Source organism: Protopterus annectens, chromosome 5.part0 (genome assembly GCF_019279795.1).
Source record: "Protopterus annectens isolate FY-2018-M chromosome 5.part0, PAN1.0, whole genome shotgun sequence".
Classification (NCBI taxonomy): Eukaryota; Metazoa; Chordata; order Ceratodontiformes; family Protopteridae; genus Protopterus; species Protopterus annectens.
In genome coordinates, this window is record NC_056735.1 from 498,095,036 (window position 1) to 498,102,535 (window position 7,500).

The window sequence follows — 7,500 nt, forward strand, 5'->3', positions numbered from 1 at the left end:
ACTTGTTATTCTTAGTCACACTGCACCCCACATATATACACCACAGCAATGATCACGTTATACTAATTTCAGCAAAATACAGTACACTGTGTGGCAGTGTCCCATTTGTCATTAGACTGTCCCAATACTGACAGTAATTAAAAAAGAACTAATAATTCACATAGTGACTTATTTTACACAAACACAATAGTCAGCCACGGTGTCATCCCCTACATGCACCTATACATGCTTAAATCAAAGCAATGATCTTTTCACAAAAATTTCAACAAAATACAATGCATTGTGTGACGCTAATTTGCCAAGACAGATCAGTGTCTCACATTTATCCCTTATTCTGCTCACATACCCAACAATTATAGCCACTTAGCTGACTTTGTAAACTAAAGATGTCTGACTGAAAAAAAAAACAGAAATTTGCACAAACATCACAAACACACAGTACTCAGCTACAGTATAGTTTCAAACTCTTTTGCACAAAATTCAGGGACAGCCCAAAATAATAGGAGGACAAAGCTACAAAAATCAGGGACAGATTTTAAATATATGCAAACTGAACAACACCAGAATAATGTTTTTGCATTAACATTTGGTTTTCTGAATGATATAAAGTCTGAAACTCAAATATCTGTCATTTAATGACTGCATTCTTCAAGGAAATGCCAATAATCAACAATTATTAACAACAAACCAAAATGATCATCATTAGCCCCCCTTTTCCAATTTTCTACATGGGGTTGGGGTATCATGTTAACTATCTCCATCTTTCTTGATTCAATGCCACACTCCTGCCTTCTTTGACACTCATGCCTGACTGTTTCAGATCTTCTCTCACACAATCCATCTGCTGCATGTCCTCATTTTGTCTTACCTTCTTTATCTGTTCCAAATCTCCTTCACCAAATCATCTTCTGCTTTTCTGCACATGAGACATAAGAGGTAAATAATTAATATTCTGTGAAGTTAGGGGTGTTCTGATCTTACTTCATACCAGTGCATATTAAATCAAGCAGTTCACTGTCCATGATATATGGCTGCCTGCCAGGGAAAGGAAAGAACTCTTGACTGTTAACATCCACACTGTTTTAAGAGAACTATACACTGAACACAGCACTCTGTTTACCTGTTATTGTTTGGGTTTTCATGGTAGCCATTTCTTTCAGTATAAACTTCAAAAATGTTCAGGCTTTCAGCTTTGACTCCAACTCACAAGCTATGCAATGAATCCTGACGCATTGTGTATCTCTTGGGTGGGACTGAGTTGATTGTGTTAAAATTAAAGTACATCCTTTAAAGGGTGTCTCTCTTACAAAAAGCCATCACAAGCTGCAACTGCTCTTGTTTTCCCCTTTCACTCTCTGAAAGAAAATAAAGAAAGAAGGAAGCCAGAAAAGTACCCTCAGTTGAATGGCATTATAAGTAGCTACCTTGCTCACCTATGTGCACATTTGGCTATATAAAAAAGTAACAACAGAGCCACAGGTAGGGAAGCCACTCAGCAGCTTCCCACAAAGATAAAGCAGACAGGTACAACTGCCTTCATCCAACTTTCCTTTGCAAAATCGCAGCTCCTGCTAAAGTTGTCTTCTTCCATTCAAATATGCTTGAGGTTACTCCCTAGAAGGTCCCAGAAGGGTTTGACTTAAGAACAAACTGCAAGTCTATTCAGCTCAGACCTACAATACTGCTCTTTTTACCCTGTTACAATTTCTGGTTTCCTGTATGTTAAGCCTGCATCTGTTGCTAATGAGAGACAGTCTTTAGTGTACAACATGGATTCATTATTGTCACAGATGCTACCTTTCTTTTTCATCCGGACAACTACTATCCACCACCTACCTTATCCCCTCTCTTCTTTATGGAGCCCCACTACTTACTAATCTCTAATCAACCCTGAAACTATAGCTATCTGCATGCTACAATAACATTTCCAAATTTGCCACAGGATCTAAATCCTTCACAAATCAGTGTAACTCCCTCCATGCCCTAAACTGGTTAGAACTTCCTAACTACCTAACTCTTATTCAACTAACAACAGTACATAAGCTCATATTTAAACCCTCTAACTGTCCTTCTCTCTTCTCTACCTTAAAAATCCGGCAACCTCATAGAACACTAAGATCCACAAATCAAAATATCCTTGAACTTCACAAGCCTTTACGTTCCCCAGGGCAACTCCTATTGTCCTTCTCCCTGGCTAGATTATGGAACTCACTTCCACCACACAGAACTACCCAGAATCTCCTTTCCTTTAAAACCTTACTCCACTCTCATCTCTCTTCTCTCTGGGAATGCTCCTGCTCTCACCCTTCCTGAAACCTTACACCTCTCCTAAATCTTTTTATACTCAGACTTAGCCATTGGATGTGTATATTTCTATTGTCTCCATATATGATGTACTACTTGCATATGAATTGTACAACTTGAACATTATTTAGTTATTATTGTAAATATCTTAGAATGCTGTACATGAGTTATTCTACTTCTGAATATTGTAAATAATATTTCTCTGTTTGGAGTTTTCTGCTGGAGCTTTTCTTCCCAGGCCTCCATTGAAAACGGGCTCTTTTAAGCCCAATGGACTTTCCCGGTTAACAAACTACAATAAATAAATAAGTAAATAAATAAATAAATATGGGACTTTGTTACCATGTCTACTACTGCTCTCTTTAGTGTTCAAACACACACACACACACACACACACACACACACACACACACACACACACACACACACACACACACACACACACACACACACACATTCTGCAATGCTGGTCAAATTACCACAGATGCCTGGCAAACTGAGAAATTTCAGTGACATAAGAATATGATTTGCAGCATTTTATTTCATGTGCAGAATTCCAGTTTCCTGAGCTAACAAAGAAGTGTCAAATTTATTTTGCTGATGTACTAAATTGTGATCATCTTTAATGCTTTTTCCAAATTAGTTTTGTCTCTGTGTGTGGCACTGTGCATTGATGCCTGTAGATTTCCATATGTATATGATGAGAGTGGGATTCAGGAAGAGTTCCTTGTGATATGGCAGTGACATGACTTACACAGAATTAATTCACCACTTGCCACTCTATTTGATGTGTCATACATGCACTGAAAACATTGCTACAGTATTAGACTGCCCATGGCCAATAGAGAGTATCCTGTGCTGTGTAGGTCAAAGTGCCTTGCAGATGCTGCATAGATTGCATAACTGAGTGGGTCATATTTGTGTAGTTGATGCATATGTTTCCAATGGGGAGTATATGCTGTATATAAATGTGCTTCCAGGCTATCCATTCAGTAGAACGTCACAGTGGAATAAGTAGCAACTGTCATTGCACAGTCATCAATGTGCCAGTAAACATCACTGCACTAAAACATCCGTTACCAAACAACCATTATTTCTTCAGGTGTAGTGGTGATGTTATGGCTATTTAGGTGCCAACCTATGCATACATTATGATTTCACAGTATATAAGCCTGACGTATCTACAGTACCACTGGTGTTGTCACTTAATCTCCTGAGGGCTGTAAACTTTGCATAGAAATTGTTTGCATACCCTAGTCCAATACAGTTGTAGGGCAATAAAGACAGGTACAAGCTAAGGGCTGTATCATGTTAGTTGATGTATTACTTTTTATAAATTGCAATATCTCATTTTATAGTTTACGACAGGATTAGATCATTTTATTGCAAGTTAATCATAAACCCCACGTATTATTTTTAAGTCATGAAAAATATAACATAATTTGGCATTATGAAGAGTTGTCTGGCATAGCAGAGGACTATTTTTCCTGCTGTTTCTTATAAATATGACAAGCCATTGTTCCCTTAGCCTTGTGCACCAGAAGGCTAACTCAGCAGATTAAATCAACAGTAGACACTGTGACTTAAAAAGTGCATTAAAGGAGTAATTCATAAAGAAATATAAATACAACAGATTGAACCATTCAGCTAAAACAGACTTGGTGCTACTGAATATATATTTGTAGACCAATCTAGGCAGATTTTGTTTATTCATTTTCTCTTTTTTGAGGGATAAGATTTTTAAAAAAATCATCTCTTATGGGATTTGCTAAGATTCCTATATTCATTTTATGGACTAATAAATCATCTAGTGGATTTAATCTGCATACAGTTCTCATATGATGTAGCTTCCCATGCTTTACTGAAATTTCTGTATATTTTGAATTCCCTTGACTGGGCTGCAGGAGAACATATTTTAAATAGCTTAAAATTAATGTGCATACTATAATTAATACTTTGCATACCAGAGTGTTCCCTAGCAATGTACTCCAACCATATAGTTTGTAAGAGACTATAAAATCATAATGCAGTTCATTATCTCTATCACTGTACTGTAGGTAACAACTGAAGAGGAGATTTCATTTGAAGCGAGGTATAACATACAGATATCTAGATTAAAACATATTGTGTTGATATTTAATAATTAGTCTGATATTTAATAACAGGTTTACATGATATCATGACTTTGCCAGAATACAAAATAGTATTTAATACTGAAGAAGTAGCTGAAATATAGGCCACAAATTGAAAAAAATAATAATCATTACTATAGCTTTCTTCTATTTTTTATTCTATGGTATTGACAAGATGTATCAAGTATTAATGTCTTGATAAACCATCTATTTGTTAATATTGCATAATTAAGTAACTATATAGCTATAACATTAACCGTTTCATGAGTTTTGAAGATTATTTAGATTTTGGCTAATAAAAATTTCATAATAGAACAAAGAGTAATTTATTGCAGTGGTATTCCTACTGCAGTATCTCCTGCTTGATGTACAGGACATTTATCACACTTTAACTAAAACAGATGGTCTCACCCTCCTGCATCCTTTTATCAAATCAGAAAATCTTTAAAAACTGAGTTATATCATTGAATTTGTAATGCATGGTACACATCTCAAGGAAAGCAGTCAGATAGGGCCTGGAGTTTAAAATGCATTAGCAATTCGTACAGTTTAGTTATGACTTTAGAGTAAATGACCTGGCTGCTGTCCAATAGTGTATTACTGTCATGTATTGATTATTTATTATTTGCAATAAAGGATGCTGAACTTCACAGAAAATATAACTTGGCAGAATCACAAAAAAAGGCTTGATTCTGAGAATAAAATAAACGTTAGGCACATTGTGTGTGACTTAAACCTGTTACATTATTTACAAAGCTATATTCCAATTCAATTAGCTCTCAAGATCTATGATAAAATGACTTGCATCTTCAATGAACAAGGGGGCTCAACATACTAATTACTGAAGACGTTTGAGTTTTTATAGACTGTGTTATTATTTGTCATTCAGCAAGTCTCATGATTGATTTTTAAAGCTCGTATTCTAATTAAGAGTGAAATCATCAATAATATCTTGATGAATTAACTGGAAGTGAGTTAACATTCTGTTGCTTGGATAAAATGTTAATCCTACTTAAAGGAAGAATGCCATGTGCAGTTTACTGAATTATAAGTGAGATAAAAATGTGTAAAATACTGAAACTACATTAAAATGTCAGCTCTTTATTCGGATGTGGTGTTGCAAAAAATGTATTTTAATGTTCTTAACAGAAGTGCATGCTGAATGCTGTAAGCTGACACTAAGAAAATGCTAAGGCAATTCTAACAAGAAACCAGCTAATTATGAAACCTGATGTTACATATTTAAATTATTTTCATAGCAAAGCAAGTCACTCTGAACCCCTCCTGTTACTACATATATATGTGCTAGCTCTGAGATCATTATACTTAAGAGAAAGAGGAACTCTGAGGTTTTGCAGTTTCAAGCCTAATATACTTGCATCCTAATTGCACTTACATTTTAAAGTTCCAAGGAGTACACCGACCCTCCTAAAATTTATAATGGAGACCCCTGTAGGAATATGATACAATGAGCATGACAGGCTGTCAGTAAGTTATTTATGTATGTCACACCATAAATTGATGCAGTTTTCCTTTTTGTCAAACTATTTTAGAAATGAGTGGGCTGAGCCATCCCCAAGGATTCGGAAATATCGTCAACACTCATGTAAATTGCTTAGCACAGATTAGTCAATTTACTCAACAGCGAGAAAATGTGATTCAGTAAAATATATGGCAGCAATGAGAAAGACCTCATTATCTGGTCTTTAGTTTATCTCTGAACAGCACTTGTTTAACATTACTGCTGTCATACCTGATGGGAGTAATGTTTTCTCTGGTGGCCCATGTGTCACAATAGCAAAGGGACCCCCCACACAACCATAGTCACAGACATCCTACCCCTGTACACATACCATGTATCCACCCAGCAGCAAGCACATTCACTGTTTCACTCACACGACATACACACTTTCAACACATACACATAAGTACACACATTCATACATGTACACACATTCATACATGTACACACACACACACACACACACACACACACACACACACACACACACACACACACACACACACACACACGCACACACACGCACACACTTGCACACGCACACACGCACACACACACACACACACACACACACACACACACACACACACACCACAATACCACATCTTTGTTAACATAGCTGCACTGACACTGCTTCCATAGGACAGGACTGGATGGATGATTGCTGCTTTGTTCTCTTTTTTCTCCAGTAGTACTACTTTGTTTTGCAAAGTGATTTAGAGCATAAATCAGGAGCTACTGGCATTTTCTTCCTAAGTATGTCCTTATGAAGGTGCATATCTTCAAGTCCCCAGCTTATGAGAGGGGGTGTTCCCCTTCTCCAAAATAAACTTTACCATTTACCTTTTGTCAGAGATCCATCCATCATATGTAGGCAATCATAACCAAACCATACCATAGTTAGCTTGAGTGCCCTGTAAAATGCCTTTCTTTGGCTGTACTAACAGTCAGCTTCTGCTAAACCTGTCATTACATGGGTCCATATCGGACTTGTTTTACACCAGCTAATCAAAGGAGGGATCAGTTTGACTTGCTTTCCATCAGGTCATCAAAGGAGGGATTAGTTTCAGCCTCCATATTACTAAAGCAAGGGATGGACCATATCCCCATTGTAAAAGAAAAGAGGAATTAATATTGTCCTACTACATAAGCTATCAGTCTAAGCCCCCCCCAACCAGGCTATATACTGATGAGCTTCACGTTCTACCTACCTATGGCTTATCCTCCTTCTGCTGTGCTTCCCTTGCTCCTAGAACACCACTTCTATCCTTTGCTGCCACCTTACATCCTCTACTGTCCCTCCTCCCTTAGCATCATTTAACAATAGTCTAATTTGCAGTTTGAAGGGGTCCATCTCTATATCTGTCAAGTGGACCCCATAGCCCTACCCTAATTTGAGTCCATATTTTTGGAGTCAGGGTGGACATAAGCCATAATGAATCTTATCCATTCTAACATGTTCACTCTGTATCACTGTAATCTTATATTTCCCTATTCTTTTGTTAAGTTTTGACTAACCTGCCAATGACAAGGGACCAACTT